We start from the raw sequence: 13,379 nt of genomic DNA on the forward strand, positions 1-13,379 counted from the left end.
AAGACAAGAGTGGGGCATAGAAGCACATGAACATGCTGGAAAATACGACAAAACAATTATTTTTCCTGATGATTAAAAACAGGGTTAAAGACAAAAAAAAAAACTTAAATGGCTGTCTTTAAATAAAGATGATGAAATAAGGTGGAAAAAAAAAGAAAGGAAACACCATGTGGGAGAAAGGCAGCAAAACAAATGTAAGTGCCTCCTGACATGTGATTTATGCTTCGGTGAAAGGCCTGTTCCAGTAATTAGGCACTTACAGCAGTACATTTCTTCTGACGTTTAATGATGCAGAAATAAAAGGTGGCTCAAAATAGAGCCGAGATTTCGAGAGATTTGCTCGAATAGAATTTCTCCATGTATCCTATAATATACTTTTCTGTAAACATTCAGAGATTTACATTCGCTGAGCAGTTAAGCCCTGCTCAAGGGCCTAGGGGTACCAGCTGATGGGATCAGTGGCCTAATGTCCCAACATTTCTATAAGTATTTGCAGAAATAAGTATTCAGACACCTGTTTTGGTCATTTAATATATTTCCAGTGTATACAGTACATCCACTATACATTTACACACATGATTTCTTAATAAATGTGCCAAAAAAATATGTATTTATGAGCACAACGAAACATATGTTAAAAATGACAGCTTTGAGCTGTCTACAGTAGCTCAGCTTTTTTGCAGCATTTGTGTGTGTGTGTGTGTGTGTGTGTGCGCGTGGGCCAATCCTCTTGCAAAATTGTCTTCAGCTCTCCAAGGTTATAAGAAGCCCTCTGACGGCCTCGCAATTTCAAAATCTTCCATAAATATTCAAAGGATTCAAGCCAGAAGATGGTCAGACTAGGCCAAGCAATGCCTTCTTGGGTTATTTAAGTTACTTAAGTCTATCATCTTCCCATATTCATTTTCTTGCCCAGTGAAATTAAATTCTCCTTTAATACATCACATCGCTACCCTTCACGATTCCTTCGATGATGTGTAAAGCTCAAGACAAATTTGCAGCACCATATCATAATTCCCCCACCTCCAGGCCTCACCTTGGGCCTTGTCTTCTTACAATCATACACACATCCTTTCTTTCTTTCTTTCTCCAAACTTTATTAGTGACAAAGAACTATTTTTCTTATACTCTTCCAAAGGATTTGTCTCAATGCTTTTAGTCTCTAAGAGTTCTTTCTGTTGCTCTCAGGTTATCCTGCAACTCTTCTCAAGTGACATCTCTATCTCTTTCCTTATCATTAGTCTGTGAAAGTGCTGTTACTGAGGTGGAGGAGGATGCATGTGCAGAAAGAATGAGCAAAATGTATTAGCTAAACAGAAAGACTATAGGAACAAGACTATGACAGAGGAACAACAAACATGATGTTTCCATTATATTATCGAATCAATAGTCCTGAATTAGAGATGCTTAAGGTCTTTGCACTTACTTTGTAGCGTTTGCAAGAAAGCTCATTCACCATGATAGCTACTTGCATAATTTCTTCCCAACCAATATCAATGTCTTTTATAAAGACGCAAGGTGATTTATTTCTTCTAATTTTCACCTGTAGGAGGTGGTGTGAGTTCGGTTGCACTCGAACCGTGCTGCGATTCCCCTTAAACTGGAGTCTGTAAAATAAGAGACACTGAGACGTTGTTTTAGCCAATGACGACGTTAGTTTCCACAACACATATCTACCCTGAGTGACAAGGGAACATTGTGGGCCACAGAAGATGTGAGGTACCCTGCTGTGCATAATAGCACCAAAATAATAATAAAAAAATGTTCAGTGTTCTCCGATCATGTGACGGGGTTCGATAGAATCAAGAAACAACGCCGCGGGGGTCACCGGAAACAATCACACTCAGATTTGGACGGCAGCAAACATGCCCAGTGTGAAAATCACCTGAGATGTTGTTGAGCTGGAAATTTTGCTGAAACCTTGTATCCCAGCCAAACAAAATCTTTTCACTGAATATTGAGCTTTTCTAGCTCCTTTATAGGACTTGAGCTTTCTCTAGGATCTGCTAATGCAATCAGATAATCAGAATTATTTCTTTCTGGTCATTTCTTCATGAAGGCACATATGCTTTATTAAGGAGATATGAACACATATATTATCAAGCATACAAAACACACTATATAAATATATATATACATATATACAATTAAGGCATTTAAGTTGTATTTGAAATTTGAAAGCATGCAAATAGCCAACATCAGGTTTTGGGGTGAATATAATATCATATGCTTAATTGAATAAAAACAACTCTGGCATTCGGCAAGGAAAATTTACATGTATACTAAGCACACAATTTCCTTTGAAACAGCTACTGAATAGACCACCTGCTGAGTCATTTCACTGGAAAATTGGGGTCTATTACACCCTGTAATGAAAAGAATCCTTTTAGAGCTATGATATGCAGCCAATAGCCAAGGCTAATAAAACGAATCTGTCATTTTTTATCCAAAAGTAGATATGGTGCCTGGCATAAGTATTGACCTCAATGGATTTAACTGGGATTATATATCATGGATCTATACAAAATAAGCCACAGGATTTAAATGGGGGGGGAAAGTTTATAAAGCATGCTTATTTACATTATTTTTTTAAATTATTTTGCATATGGTGAGCGGTGCTTTTTTTTAACTTCTTTTTATTTTTCAGTAGGTTCACTTTGTCCTTCGGGTAATACACATATCCTGAAACTTGTCATTAATTCAATGATTGCACGCACTGTTAATCGTGCGAGTGAGTGGGTTTCACAACGAAGGCACTGAGATAGACACAGATGCAAGTTAGCGACTTTTAATGAAATTTTAATTATTTATTTAATTATTTAATTTAATCAAATACTTCCAAAATATAAGGCAATGTTAAAGTGGTTACACTGGGAATGATCAGGCAATCAGTAAACAGGATACTCTTGTGTGTCTTTGTCCATTTGTTCACTGACCAGGCATAACATTATGACCATTGTGTTTTTTCCCCCCTTTTGCTGCCCAAACAGTCCTGACCCAACATGCACTGAAACCTTTCTATCAGAAACAGAATTAACTTCTTGAGTTTGAGCAACAGTAGCTCGGATCACACGGGCCAGCCGTCGCTCCCCATGTGCATCAAAGAGCCTTGGCAGCCCATGACCCTGGTGCAGGTTCACCACTGTTCCTTCCTTGGACCACTTTTGATAGATGACCACTGCAGACCGGGAACACCCCCACAAGAGCTGCAGCTCTGTTCCAGTGATCTAGCCATCACAATTTGGCCCTTGTCAAACTCGCTCAAATCCTTACACTTGCCCATTTGTCCTGCTTCTAACACATCGACTTTGAGGACAAAATGTTCACTTGCTGCCTAATATATCCCACCCACTAACAGGTGCCATGATGAGGAGATCATCAGTCTTATTCACTTCACCTGTCACTGATCATAATGTTATGCCTGATTGCTCGGTTTCTGTTGTATCCGGTCTACACTGAGCCTAATGCCGTTGTTTGCTTGTTTAACCTGGCTCTCTTGCTTAAGTCTGTTTTTCAGTGGATCCTTTGCCTTTGTGTTTAATAAACTGCTTTACCTGCATTTACATCCAACTGGACCTCCTGGTGGTCTAGCGGCAGGATCCCACACTTTCATTGCCATGGCCCAGGTTCTATTCCAGGGCAGGGCCCACTGAAGAATTTACTCCCAGTGCTGGTCTCAAACCCTGTGTAAATGGGAGGGTTGCGTCAGGAAAGGCATCTGGTGTAAAACCTGTGCTAATTTGAAACACGTGGACCAAATGATCCTCTGTGGTGACCCCAAACAGGGAGCAAAAATGAAAAAAACCCTACATTTATTTTCAAATCAGTGTTGTGAGTTGGTGTTGGATCTTCACTGTACAGTTTGCCCATCGTTGTTACGTGTAAGTTAAATAAATTATTCAGCTAGTAATTATTTGCTTGCACAGTCAGTGTTTAAATGTAGGAAGGTGAAGTAGGGCACTGGGCTTAGTGCTTACTTCCTTGCAATTGACCACAACTAAACAGTAGTGTCTGCCTCAGACATCTCCTTAGCTGACTGTATGGAGATGTTGCACTTAGTCTGCAGAATCCCACAGTCTCAACAAAGAAATGCCCACGCTTGGTAAGTACAGAAAGAAGCCCAGAAAACAATCCTGGATCCTTTTTAGCACATATAGGGACTCACCATAAGGGCTTAGTTACTGCTGGTATCTCATATTGACTACATAATGATATTAAAAATTTAAACTCTTGGTCAGAACTGAAAATGGTGACAATTCAGTCTGGATGAAAACAAAAAAGAGCAAAAGACTAATATCCCAAAGACTCATACAGCAAACACCATAAAACACATATAGGATTTATTGTATTAAAGTAAGATTTATTTATTTATTTAAAGTTTCTGATATTTAATTGCACAACAGCAACTCAAACCTCAGTCCAGCCGTTTCTTCTTTTAGTTTATGAAATCTCTAGGCCATTTGCTGTTGTGATTACCCAGATTGTGGCTTTGGAATACTGCTGATTATCTCTCTTCCTGACTCTTATTATGATTCTATTGATTAATGGCCTTACTGGCTCTGGTGATACCCCTGGCCTACTGTACTCCATCACACAGTGAGCAGTGTGTCAGCAGTGCTCTGCATCTTCCTCCAGATTCCATTACGCATCTTAAAGTCACTGAAGTAATGGTGCGAACAAACTGGTTGATCATACTTGGCCCAAATCTCATCAGAGAATGATGTTGTTGGCCAGCTCCAGCATTAAGCCTGAGGCATGTACTTTAAAAGAAAAATGAAAAGCTATACCACATGCCGTCCTTGTTACAAACAACCTCCAAGGACTCCTGTACATTTAAAAAAAAATACCCAGAACCATAGCGAGCAATTTGCTTACACAGCGTTTTAAAAAGCAAGACACCTTCAGAAATGTGATCATTTGGGTGAATATCCTGGGGAGCTTCTGTTTTGGTAGTTACACCGAATATTTCAAAGTGTCATTAGGGAGTAGAGGACATTCGGTAAAAGCTTTCAGCTAATGGAATGATTAAAAGACCGCTGAGCCATCGCTGCCTTAAGAACGGTTGCCACCTCATGAGGTCTGTTTTGTTTGTGTACATGTTCAAAAGAATTTTTTTGACAATATGGCCTTGTAAGAAAATAGCTGTTATGAGACTCAAAGCATGAATGAGAGGCATATCTGTGTACAGCGTGTAGAGAACATTCGGAGCAGGAGAGTGCAGGAAAGTGCAGTGGTGAGTTTTTCAATGAGGCTTTGAGCCGGTAAACATGCACTAGAGAAAAATAGATAGTGTGTCGTGATATGGTGTATCAATTAAGATTCTTATAGGATTTATATCTGTTTGTATGATTTGGGAGTGTCTCAGTGGTTAAGGCATTAGGCTACTGGGTCATGGGGTCAAATTCCAAAGACAATTATCTGCTTAACTGAATGAGGTAAATGTAAAAAAAAAAAATGTAACCCATTTCCAGTACTATTCTAATTCTGCAGATACACATAAACATTCACGTAAGTATTCAACCCCTTTCGTTAACACATTGGCTGCAAGTCAGCTGGAGAGTGAACCACTATCCCAGTCTACCCCAAAGTATCCTGCGTCCATCTTGCCCTCAACCCTGATGAAAAGTGTCCCTACGACATGATGCTATCTTCACCATCAACTATGGAGATGGTGGCTATGGTGAAAAATGGTACCACCAAATCTGTAATTTTTTCCCCCAAGGCCAAACAATTCAATTTATTTATATAACCCTTTTAACAATGGACATTGTCTCAAAGCAGCTTTAGGGAATTAAAGAAACATAAAAAATTTTTTTCTGAAGTTAAGTTACTATTTATCCCGAACATTTATCCCTAATGAGCAAGCCTGAGGCGACGTTGGCGAGGAAAAGCTCCCTGAGATGACATGATGCAGAAACCTTGAGAGGAACCAGGCTCAGAAGGGAACCTCTCCTCATTTGGGTGACACTGCACTGTACTGTAAATAATGGAACTGTTGATAATGTCCCTTCTACAACAGCAACCAAGAGCTCTTGAGGAACTAATAGGTAGAGCAGTTCATTAGACCAAGAGAACATTTTCCCATATGGTTGCTGAGTCTCCATGCATGCCTCTTTAACCAACTGGAATTTCATGATTTTTTTCCCCCCAATTTTTTCTTGATTGTTAATAGATTTAACAGCGCTTTTCAAAGTCTGGTCCATTCATTCATTCTTCCGTGTACTGTTACTGTGATATCTCTAAGCATGAACAAGGTCTGCGATAAGTTTTCTTCAGCTGTTCTTCAGTTTGTAGTATATTTTAAGGGTATGTGAGGCATGCATATTAATAATAAGAAGGATTTGACTTACTGGCAGTGGACTCATCCCTGTTGACACTGTTGGAATCTATTTCTATTTGTTTAGATATGTTCTCTAAGAAATTTCCTGGCATCAGTGTATTAATATGGAGATAATATGCCACTTAAATTGCACACTCTTAATTGCACACATTTGGACGCATTTCAAGTAATTACTTGACTTCTGGGAGCAAGTGGTTGACGTAAATTAATGATTTCACAGCAACAGAAATACTTGAGAGATGTAACAAGCAGAAAATTGAGAGGCTAAAAATACAGCATTGACTTGTGAGAGTGATAACTTGCCCCGAGGGCATTCGTGTTTGTAATCTATTCTACCTTACATGGAGGTCATTGCGCTAGCACTTTGTATCTATGCATCAAGGTTGTTAATCAAGTCACTGAATCCTGCTAGGTACTTGTGTTGTGGAGTTTATTTTGCAACCCACGTCAGCCCCAGTCACACCAAAGACTTACAATTTATTATAATAAACCGAGAATGACTAAATAAATGCAATGCATAGAACGATAGAGGCTTTTAAAATGAAAACGACTTAGGATTGTATTGAAACCCAGCAATGTTTATACCATTATCTTTTAATTGTTGCTCAACTGTGCAAATGTGGGCCTTGAAAAGTGAAGTCTGTCATTGAAAAGGTTTACACATTTGCTACAAAATGGATCCATGTAAATAAACAGCACAATATCACAATTTTTTTAATTAATTAAAAAGTATTTAAGTAATTAAATACTTCCCAGACACAAATCATATAATACAAAAACAATGCTTAGTTCTTTTTCACCGGCTCATATCCCACTCTGGTAAAATAGGGGAGAGAGAGAAAGAGAGAGAGAGAGAGCGAGAGAGACAGACAGACTCTTGTGTTATCTGTTTGTCCTCTCAACCCTTGACTCCATTTTCTGACTTCTTTTCATCATTGTTATTTGTACTGCAGTTCCTTCCTTGTCTCACCTCCGTTCTGCTCATTTTCTTCCCGCAATACAATTTCTTTCATGTTCCTTTTTTTTCCACCCATCATTATTTCTCGGTTTCTCCATCTCTTCATGAATTTCAATTCTCCCCTTTCTGTCTTGTTCATTTGTACTGAACTGACAGGAAGCTCTGTGGAAGCATTGAACAAGACCTCTCACCCATGAGTGTTGAATGATAGACAGACACACACACACTTTTCCCAATGGCAATATGATTTGTGCTTGTGAGGGACCTAACATACAGAAATATTCTTTAGGAATAGGAGGAAAAGCTGCATCAATTTTTCTCTCTGTGCCATAGACGTGTGCCAACTCCACACAGTATAGTCTTTCTTCTATTCATCTTCAGTAACCGCTTTATCCGGGTCAGAGTCACGGTGAACTGAGTATCCTAGACACCCTGTGTATGAGGAAGGGAAGGGATCTGGGATAACAGATCATGGCAGGATATTATGCGTATACTTGTTCACAACTAGGTGTAATTATATAAGCATAGCCTTTCCACCTATGGTGATTTGAGAGGTTGGAGGAAACTGGAGAGTCTGGAAACCCATGGGAGGAACATATAAAACTTCACTGAGACTATAAATTTCAGTCAGGATTGAACTAGGTACCATGTGCCCCACCAGTGCTACCCACTGAACTATAATCTCCACAGTGGTCTCTCAGATGCATAAATCATACATTGTATAATACTTTATCCTAACCATGTCTAGCTTAGTCAGTCTGAATTCTTTTAAGGAGACTCAGTTCTAATACAATGCCTCCATAAATCCAAAATAGAGTTGTTTTCACATCTATCACCCATTTCACATCTATCACCCACCTATCATCTATCATCTTCACCCCCAAATCCAACCCTCCGCTATACCCTATATCCAAATTTACACATCATACAGATCCAATACTAGCAGCTTGCCAATGCCAGGATTCCAGGAACTCCTGACCTTCTGAGCAGTAGAGCCCAATGCCTTAATCACTGACCCTCATGAAGTCAAGTTCTTTATTGTCAAGACTAGCCAGATTCGGTGAGTCACATGCCAGAACCTTCTTTTATAGCATTCGTAACATTAAACAACTTTCTAAATTCTTCATCCATGTCTGGGATAGAAAGTGATTTCAGAGTACAGGATAAACACGCACACAGCATACACATAAGGAATATTACACCACTGACCGATATGGATGGTGGCTAGGTGATGGAGCTCCTATTGGTTACATATAAAGTATAATGGTCAAGTCATTTCGTGGTCAGTTAAAATGCCTCATCACCCCCTTTATTCTCCACACTTATTGCTCATTCCTCATTGTCCTAACCATACAGGTACTTTACATCTTGGCTTAATTAGCTTGATTTAATGTTCCCAACCAACCGTTCCGTACCACCTTTCTTCTTCTTCTGTAGCAATTATTTTTTGGCCAATGGGATGAGGTTCAGATTTGCTTTCATTTTTGTTCTATAAAAGATATATTATATATTATTTTTATCTGTTCTGAAATGCTGGCTTTTAAACCAGACTACATCTTTCTGTTTTCTTACTGAAAATTGGTGTACAGTTGTTAAGCCACAAGTTCTTGACGCTGAACTGTTTATTAAAGAATAACTAAAAAAAATATATCAACAAATAGTAGCTGTTTGTTTTGTCCATTTTGTTGTTAACGTGGTCTTGAGCCACTCCTGCTGTATGCCTTACTAATCATACTCCCTCCTAAGGATTATCTGCTTTTTAAGAAACACCGCACACTTCTTCTCCTGCCGTCTCTCTCTCTCTTCTTCAGATTTCTAAATTTAGCCAGCTGGATCTGTGTGAGAGGGAGAACATGGAAGTGCATCTGTCACTTTAACTCGTCCCCCGAAAAATCAAAACAACAGATGTTAACTCTTAATTGCTTCTGGACACAATGTGCATCAGAAGTAGTTTCCAGAGTGATGAGCTTCCACCATGCCTTTTGCTGTTTGCGCTCAGATATCTTGCACTGATGTTGGATGAGAAGGCCTGGCTCGCAGTCTCCACTCTAATTCATCCCAAAGGTGTTCTATTGGATTGAGGTCAAGAGTTCCTTTCACTGGAACTAAGGAGCCAGGCCCAACCCCTGAAAAACAACACCTGAATTCAATGATTTGGAGGGGTGTCCCAAAACTTTTGGCAATATCGTATATGAACAATTAAATTATGGGTGTGGATTCATATAGTGGTGCACACAATGAATGGTGCCACCATTTCTCCTAAAAAAAAAAGCAATGTCTGAAATGTAATAATTGTATTTTTCAGTACGTGGCATTTTTAATGGGAAAAAGGCACACTGTTGTCAAAGGATGGCATTATATATTAGCTGCCAAAAAAGAAATCATGATCATTACTTAAAATAAACTGCAATCCATCAATGCAGTGTGCTTAAATATCAAACTTTTGGCCTGAGACTGTAGCCAAAATGCCTTTCTTGTGAATTTACGCTGAATTGTTTCAGAGTCAATTGACATTTGATCGACTTTAGTGAACATTTGCCATGATAGGCCATATTCAAAGTTAAGACTTTGGAAAAAAAAACATACATAGTGAAAATATTCAGTGAGAACAAACGACTGACCAACACTGCTGAACGGAAAGAAAGTCAACACACTAAAAGACGCTGAAATGATTGGTATGGTCAAGTAAATGTCAGATCTAAAATTAAGTGTTTAGTAAAACTGCTATTATATGGAATCTTCATGTCAGAATATGTTCTCTTTTGAATGTATATGGAGATTGCTGAATGAGAAATGAAAATAAAAAAAGGATTTGAAATGATGAACAAACATGGCTGCCATGGACTCCAACTCCCAGCAGCCACCAGCACTCTCACGTTCACAATCACCTTGTGTTGATGTAGTTTCCCATTATGTATGTTTGTTCTTCACCTTTTGAATACCTCTTGGCTTTAAGTTCCTTGTTACAAGGTATAGGTGGCGGTTAGTGGTTAGCACGTTCGCCTCACACCTCCAGCATCCTGGGTTCGAGTCTCGCTCCTGCTCACTGTGTGTGTGTGGAGTTTGCATGTTCTCCCCATGCTTGGTGTGTTCCCTCCGGGTGCTCTGGTTTCCTCCCGCAGTCCAAAGACATGCTACAAGGCTGATTAGAGTCTCTAATCAGCCTAGTGTGTGAATGCGTGTGTGTGCCCTACGATGGGTTGGCACTCCGTCCAGGGTGTATCCTGCCTTGATGCCCAATGACGCCTAAGGCTCCCCGTGACCCAAGGATAGATTGGATAAGTAGTACAGACAATGAAGTGAATGAAGTTACAAGGTATACAGTCTGTTCTTTGGTCCTTGACATTACTAAGCTGTTTATTGTTATTCTGTGCTTCTATGACTTTTGACTTCACCTGTGTTTCCTGATTTCTGGAACTCTGATGTTCCTGTTTTGCCCTGTTGACAATTGCCTGTTTCTTTTTTTTTTTTTTGCATTATGCATTTTCCCTACGATTTAAACTTACACTGGGCCTGTTTGCTTGTCCTGATACTTTTGCCCGTTTCTAATTTTGGACTGTTCTGATTCTTTTGGCTATCCTTATTTTTGTGACATTTCATTTTATTAAAGCTTGTATCTGCATCCAAGCTCTTGAGTGTGCCTCGTGATAGAAAGGAGGTTCTTCATGACCAGAAGCGAGAATAATATCATAAAAACAATAACTAAACAAACAAAATCCTCACACGGGTCTCCAATCAAGCTTTATCAATCTGCTGTTGCATTCTATGAAATTCAATCAAGAAAAGCTAGTTTGGTTTTTCTGACAAGTGTAAATGAAGTGTGGCAAGGCCTAAGGTATATACTACAGTATACAAGGATGAAAAAAAATATTTTTGGAAATTCTGTGGACGTGGATATGCTTTTACGAACTTCTACAACAGAGAGGGGGCGACGTTTCAAGTCGATCTAATAGTGGAGAGAGAGAGAGAGAAGAGCAGGAGAGAGAGAGAAGAAAGGGTGGAGGGAAAATAATGAACCTACATGTCCCAAAATATCATGTCAGAACAGGAACAGGATTCAATTGTGTTTATTGGCATCTGCAAACCAGAGGGAAATTAAATTCTACTCCCCTGATATATATATTTTCTCTCTCTCTCTCTCTCTCTCTCTCTCTCTCTCTCTCTCTTTCATGTTAGACCAAGTAATAAGGACCTTTCAATGCCCCTAATTTCCTTGGTTTTGTGTGTGTGTGTGTGTGTCCATGCCCTCTTTTATATATGACACATTATACACATTAGCTCATTAGCTAATAGAAGTGAAAACATATGCAACATTAACCATAAAGAGCAGCTCGGGTATACAGACCGTCAGTGTATATTCATTACTTTATATATAACACATTATGTTTACAGTAATAATTTGCCTGGTATCTTTATCCAGAGATAAACATATAAGTGCGGGCAAAATAGAATTCAAAATAAAGGTGGCAGGTGAGGGTTAAGGAGTCTTTAGCAGTTAGGATGATACTAGATGATTAAAATAAAAACTCTTAAAAAAAAAGGAAAACTCTTACAAAGCTATTTAGTCCTGTTTGGGGAAAAAAGCAGAATGATTCCAAGGCCAGATAATATGTTGTGACATAATTAAATCATGTTAGGTGCACTTAAATATCACTTCCCCAAGTAAAAAAAAGCTTATTTCCCAGCATTAAAATTCAATTTATGTTATGTTATAAAAAGACAGTGGACAGTGATTAGCCATTTGTCTCTCCTAATCAAGCTGATAAAGCTATAAAATATTAAACCTTCATGCAATTTTGAAGCTAGAGCATGTACTGTGTCTAATATTTGAATAACATAGATTGACAAGAAAAAATGAAAAATAACCCTGTAAAACTTAATAATACTAATATTACACGATACTTTGTATATTGTACATGGCATGCTAGAATTTATTACATACATTCATACATGAATTTACTGACATGAAATTATATGAAAAAATCCAAATGCCCAGGTAGCAAAATAGGTCTGGTCCAGATCTGGTCCACACAATGCACTTACACTCGGCCCACATACCACAAAGAATGACAGCCCTTTGGTGGCCCATGTCTGGTTTGGCAGAGATGTGCCAGACGTGGGCCAGCACTAGGCCACACCACACAAACCAAACCATAATCTGGCATGCCGTCATATAAACAGTGCCATCACTGCCTGACCTGGTCCACATCTGGTTGACATACCACTTGCCATGCCAGACCTCAGCCAGCAGTGGTATAAGTTTTATTCCTCTTATTCTAGCAATTTGCCAAAATGTATTTATGAGTCACATAGAGAAATGCTTTCTAATAAGTACATTTACTTAAGTACATAAGCAACATACATTATAACTATGCAACTATAGCTATAGTTTTAACAAACATGTTGCAATGCTACTGTGCATGTCTTCGCCTATATGGAATGAAAATATAATGGTCTATTAACCATCATTTTCTCACTTCTGGTTTTCTACCCCAGAACATGTAGCTTGTTGTGTTCCTAAAAAAAGTAAAGCAGGCAGTCGTCAAGACTTTCTATTAACAAATGCGAAATCAAACATTTCTTCAACCCTAAAGTGTTAATAGATGAAGGTCAAATCTACAGTATCAATCGCTTTGTTTTTTAGTTATCTTTCCTTACATAGATGAAAAATCCCTTTAATATTGTAGTCTTTCATCCTTAGGATTTGCAGATGGCTGCAGTTGATGGAAACACTGATTCATTAGCATTAGCTTTTGCCGACTTTTCGGAAACGTGAGAAAATTGCAACAGAAGCATTGACAACAAAACCTGTCTGAGGTGATGTGCTCAAATATTTTGACCAACAGATTTGAGAATTCAACATAAAACAAGGTAAATCATGCAGACACATATAGGACAAGAGAATGAGGCAGTTGAAATAAGTAGCAATGGATTGTTGTACTTCACTGAACAATGCTGTTCAACAGTGGGCTTGCCCTTTTGAAGTAAATTATCTCTCTGTGTTTGAGGATAATAGAGAAACCGAGATTAAAGTTACCGTGGTATGGCAGAGTGTCTGGACTATATGTGTCCTCTATTTGT

Source organism: Hemibagrus wyckioides, linkage group LG23, assembly GCF_019097595.1.
Source record: "Hemibagrus wyckioides isolate EC202008001 linkage group LG23, SWU_Hwy_1.0, whole genome shotgun sequence".
NCBI lineage: Eukaryota > Metazoa > Chordata > Actinopteri > Siluriformes > Bagridae > Hemibagrus > Hemibagrus wyckioides.